This window comes from Notamacropus eugenii, chromosome 1, assembly GCF_028372415.1.
Source record: "Notamacropus eugenii isolate mMacEug1 chromosome 1, mMacEug1.pri_v2, whole genome shotgun sequence".
Classification (NCBI taxonomy): domain Eukaryota; kingdom Metazoa; phylum Chordata; class Mammalia; order Diprotodontia; family Macropodidae; genus Notamacropus; species Notamacropus eugenii.
In genome coordinates this window covers 445,996,661-446,002,661 of record NC_092872.1, presented here as the reverse complement: position 1 = coordinate 446,002,661, position 6,001 = coordinate 445,996,661, and positions in this window count along the sequence as shown.

The following is a 6,001-nucleotide window of genomic DNA, read 5'->3' as shown; positions in this document are numbered from 1 at the left end:
CGCATCCCTCCTCCCACCGCCTCCCGGGCTGGGCTTTCCTTCGCTCCAGCCCAGCCCCGCCCAAGCCCAGCTCCCCTCAGCCCCTCGGGCTGTCAGCACTGCTTGGAGCAGCCGGCCGAAGGGAGCGGTTCTTTGCGCATGGTCTGCCCGAGTCCCTTCTCGGACGTGCCCCAGGCCTGGGCACCTACATAGCTAGAGGTTTCGGTCACTGAGGGGCAAAGCTGCGGGGGACTGGGGAGAAGGGGAGGCTCAGGAGAGGTGGTTAAATGTCGAGCCCGGGGACCCAGGGAGGAGAGCAATAGCCAACGCCCCCTCTGGGCGCCCTCAGTCGACTGACATCGCTTGGCCTCGGGGTCAGGGGCTAGATTCCTCAGCTATGGGCGCTGCGCGAAGCCAGGAGGTCGCAAAGTCTGCGAGGCTAGGTTCTCTACCTCCTCAAACTCAGCCGGTGCCTCTCCTGGGTAGGGGAGGGAAGGGGAGGAGCTAGGGAATACCAAAAGGCAGGCAAGAGATAGAGTCAAGGGATGGAGGTAACGATGAGTCCCCTTTCCAAAAGCAACTCCCTCCCTGCACTCCAAGTGTCCCGCGTCTCCAAAAGAGCCCTGCTCGGCTTATTGTGCCTCTAGCTGATCTGAAGCAGTTGGCCCTCTAGGATGGGCGATCTGAGACGCGTGAGTAACCGGGGAGGAGCAGGGGTAGGAAGGGGAGGAGGGGGACGACGAGGATGAGGAGGAGGAGGAAGAGGAGGAGGAAGAGGAGGACGACGAAGCAGATCAAGAGAAAAGAAGAGGAGGTGGAGAGGAGGAGAAAAGGAGAGGGAGGAGGAGGGAAGTAGGAGGAAGAGGAGGAGGAGGAGGAGCCGGGATCTCTGCCGCTGCCTGGACCTGCTTGGAGCAATCTCCTTAAAGTGCGAGCTAAGCAGCTACCCCAGCTCTGCAGTCCGGGTGAGCACAAGCCTGCGCGCCTTTTCTACAGCCTCCTCTGACATCACGTCCTGCCGTAGCCCCATTGGCTAAGGACTGCCTCTGGCCCTCGCAGCGCGTGCTGCCTGAAAGATGGGATGCAGGGGAGGGGTGATGTGATGGATTGGAAAGGGATGGAGTGAGTGGTGGGAAGGCGGGGGCACTGACTGGTGTCGGGGAGGGAGGGAAGAGGAGGTGGTATTGGTAAATTCTAAGCTGCTGATTCCTTCCTGTTTTGACTTTGAGGAAAAGAAAAAAAAACCTTTCCCCATCGGTTCACCTCTCTCTTCTTTTCTCCCATCTCCCCTCCCCCTAATATATTTCTGCAAAAAGATGTTGAAAGAATCCTCTCTCTCCACCCCTGCTGTGGCTACTGCTGAGTGACCCTACCCCAGTCCAAGGGAGACTGTCTGGGTTGGAGGTTAGGAATAGGGTGAGTTAAGAGAGGGAAGGCCTAGCCCCTGAAGCTAGCAGTCAACACAGCTTGAATTTAAACCCATTTCACTTCAGGTCACTGTAGGAAATCCACCAGTTTCCCGCCGCTGGCTGATGGGAACATCACATGATTCATTTCTAATATGAGCTGAACTGGGAAAGGGAGAGCAGGATAAGGAGCAAAGGCACTAGAAGGGAAGGGAAAGGGGAAACCAAATTCTTCAATCTTTCTAATCAAAGAGGAAATAACTCTTTTTTCCCTTCACTCCCGCTTTCCTTTAAAATCATCCCATTCTTTAAAACCCATTCATATTTAACAGTCCTTAAACTCTTAGAGACCTTCTGCACAATAAGTTGTTCCTCATCTACTGCAGCTAGACAAACTATTGAGGATGCTTCCTGAAGATCATCAAAAATCATCTGGCGTAGTGGGAAAATTCCAGAACTTGTAACCAAAATACTTCCCGTCTCTTTCTCTTACTAGCCACGCGATTGTGGGCAAAGGTAGTCACTTCAGCTCTCCTAAGTTTACAGATCTTTCGTATGGAACTAGCCATCCTTTATCAACCTCAAAAGGTGGTTGTGAAGAAGGTAACAAAGTGAAATAATAGATTAAAAAAATGCTCTGTGAACCTTAGACTCTCCTGTCTCTCTGATGCTTTAATCACATTTTATTCTATTTTATGGTTATTTGTATATATACTTTTTTATATATGTATATAAATTGTAATATGCAAGGACAGATTTTGTCTGATCTGAAATTATCTTTCCCAATGATTCATACAATGAAATGCACTCAGTAAGCATTTAACATTTATTATATTAATGTGTACAATGGGTGATTAATAAATGTTTGTTGATTTAAATGTGCAATATAGATGTATTATTATTCTCTTCCCCAACAGAGGTACTCTTCCCAGGTCTGCTAGATTTACATATTTCTTCTGCCATCCCTCCTCTGGACCCTTGAAAAGCCTCCACCCACAACTAACTTTGAGATTCGATGAACCATTTCTGGGGCTCCTCAAGTATGCATTGTGTCTATTGGGGTGCATGAAATTACAAATAAATGTGAATTCATAATTTGGTTGAATTAAAAGTAAAATCAGAGTGTTCAACCCTGATTGGTAACATCTTTATGTACATTAGAATCACACACACACACACTCACACCCCTTCCTGGAAGAATGTTAGGCAAGAATCCTGTCTTTTGGTTTATGGCATTGTGCTAGTGGAAGCTATGTTTCCCTTAAAGTTATATTTTTCCTACAACTCATGGAGGTGCCACTAGCAACCAGGGAAGTATATGGCAGAATGAAAAGAGAACTGGATTTAGAATCCAACAACTTCGTCTCTACTATATGCTACCCATTTCATTAGTCACTTGACCTTTCTGACTCTCAGTTTTCTTATCTATAAAATGAGGCTAGATTAGATAATGTTTAAAGTCTATTCTAAATCCAAATCCTGTCATCTTAGTCTCTACCATGAAGTGTATTATTCTCTGAGCTAGCTTTCCAGCACTTTAGAAGGAAAAACACCTAGTCACGATTGGAGTGATTTTTCACACTCATACACATACAATATAACCATTTTTAACTTTGCATGCCTCCAGTGCCCGACACTGGGCACTAAATCAATCAATCATCAAATAAACATTAAGTGCTTACTCTGTGCCAGGCACTGTGCTAAGGTAATACAAAAAAAGATGCAAAAGACAATCACTGCCCTTAAGGAGTTTACAATCTGTTGCTTGTGCAATGAATGAATGTACACATGTGCAGAAAAAAACATGTGAGTAAATGTGTATAGACATAACTAGTACTATTCCATTCAAAGATAGTAGCTTCTCACTATCTAATCTGGAGGCTGGGGTGCAGGTGGGGGGAATGATGTAGAAGTCCAAAACAGGTTCTAGAAATCGAAAATAGGCTTTATCATCTATTTTATCAAATATATTTCTAGAATCGAACCACTCTGACAGTTTTTAATTCTACAGATGTAGGAAACATGGTATAGTAGCATGAACACTGACCTTGCCCTCAAGAAACCTGAGTTCAAGTCCTAACTCTGTCCCTTCCCAACCACGAGGCTACAGGCAAGTTGCTTTACCTTCTCATCAGTTTTTTTTTTTTAACACTATTACATGGGAATAACCCTCTTGCACTATTCTCCTTCCAAGAATTGTTTTGAAGAAAGAATTTTGGAAATAGGGAAAGAACTATAGGAATGCTAATCATTATGAAGACCAGCCATTAATTTTACAGTTTTAGAGTCTAAGAGTTGTGATTTCCATCGGAGGGAGGGTTGAGGTGGAATAATTAAACCTGATTGTAATCCAATGTTTCTGTGGTGTCCTAACATACTAAATGGACATCTGGGGGTAGGAGAACAACAACCAATTACATAATCTGAATCCTCACTTATTTTTATTTACCTTTTTCTCTATCCAAGAGAGCAAACTGAAGTTGAGTTACAGCCCAGGGAATTCAGGGCTAACAGTTTTTATTACTACTATGTACCTTGGCTAATGATCTCTTAAAGTTTGATTCTTATTTTTGAATATAGCTATGGGATGAGATTGTTATCTCCATCCAAACTGTTTCTGCTTAGAATCCATTAAGAATGTATGTTATTGACCTTCAATTTACAGGCCAACAACTTTGATGATCTTCCCAAGTGATGTAAAAACATGAGAAGACATCCAGTCCTGTCCGCTGAGACAAAGCAAACAGAGAAATAGACTGTAAACAGAGAGCTGGTGGTATACATCCTGACACATGAATGGCATTAACATTGTTCAGAATAAGAAGCTGGGCATTGTTGTATAATAAACAGAAAGAAGTGGGATGTGGGAGGACTTTCCCCCTCCATGACAATGCAAATTATGTTGCCACGTGAAATCGGGAGTCCTGAAACAGAAAATTATTCACCATCCCAAAAGGGTCACTAAAATTCTCTCTTTTTTTAATTGCATTTAGTTGAGTAGAATAAAAATCCCCTTAACCTGTATTTTGTAGTAGGTGACAGGTGAACTAATAGCAGGTCTGGAGTTTCTCTACTCTGGCTCGCCGAGGTAGCGTCATCTTCACTACCATCTGCTACCTACCAGACAAACAGACCAACCACATAATGAGGTACCAGCTTCTACCCAGCTACCGTGACTAAACCAGAACAAAAGAACTCAACGCCTCCTTCAACAAAGGGACACAAGTCTAAGCTGTCTCTGCTAATTGCTGGGTTTCAGGTTGTCGGTTCCAGATTTCAAGTGAGCTGCCAACTTCCACCCGGACTTCCTAACTGATGGAGAAAGGTAAAATGGGCCTGGGAACAAGGAAGGAAAGGGATAGATAAAGAAGAGTTTGAGGGGCAAATATCTAGTTAAGCTAATTAAAAAATGGGGGAATCATGCTGCCCAGGAGAGCAAGGTCATGGTGGGGGGAGTAGGCTACAAAGGGACAAGGTTGGGGGTGTGGAATGATTGATAACTCATATGTTTTCTATGTTTCTTTCCATTATTAGGCTGCAATATATGGGACATAGCATAAACTATGAATTAAATCGTAATTGTAGCTTCAGGCGTCTTCATTGTCTGCTATGGTGTTACGTCTTCATGCACGGTGATTGACAAGGTGCAATTAATCATCTTACTCGGTTGTAAATATGGGCACCCTGCTCAGTAGGCATCAGGAAGTGTGTACCAGCAAAGGAAGCAATAGTTGACGCTGATATACCATTAAATCCAAATGAAGCCATTTCAAGAATGTGTGTTTGGTGTGATGCTGTTATCATTTATTTCTAAAATACTGTACCAACAGATTTACTTGATTTGCAAGTTAACTACAACATTAACTGGTTTTATTTATTTGGTCGCTCCTTCATTTTTATAGGCAATGATGTTGCTCTGCTTGAATGTGAGACAGTTTGCTTCGTGACAAGCAAGAGGAGCCCAGATCTGCAGCCTCCCCAAGTCTCAGGAGAAAGATTTCCATTTGGTAGCTTCCTGGAGCGCCTTGAAGTGATTACACAAAAGTGCTCACCCTTTCTCTCCCCCCTCCTCAACTCCTTCTGCCCTCAACTGCACTTTCCTATATCATTTTACACTCTGAGCATCCCAAGTGATCTCTGCCCAGTGGGTCCGCTTAAACTCAAGGAGAACAGAAAAAGGTAGAGACCTCTCAGAAAATAACTTAGGAAAGGCATGGCGTAGTGGTAAATACTGACGTGGAAACTCACACACTGCCTTAAAGCAAGAAGGAATGTGTTCTTAGACATGTTTGCAGTAATGAAGGCCAATTTGGCGGTCTGTTTCTTGGGTAAAGTATTTCTCTGTCCTTATCCCCAGCTTGCACAATTGAGCAAATTATTCTTCTTGCTCACACAAGTAGTTCTTGCCTAGGGAAATTTGTTGGTGCTGTCCCCCAGCCTCTTTCACCTCACAATAAAGCTGCTGGGAGGAGAAATGGCAACTCATTTTGGACATCCAGAGCTTTAAAAAAAAAAATAGCCCGTTATATATTTAAGTTGGCTTTTGTCTGACTTCTCTGTCATCTCTTAATCACTGAATATGTATAGGAAAGAACTGCTTATCATGTACAGAAAAT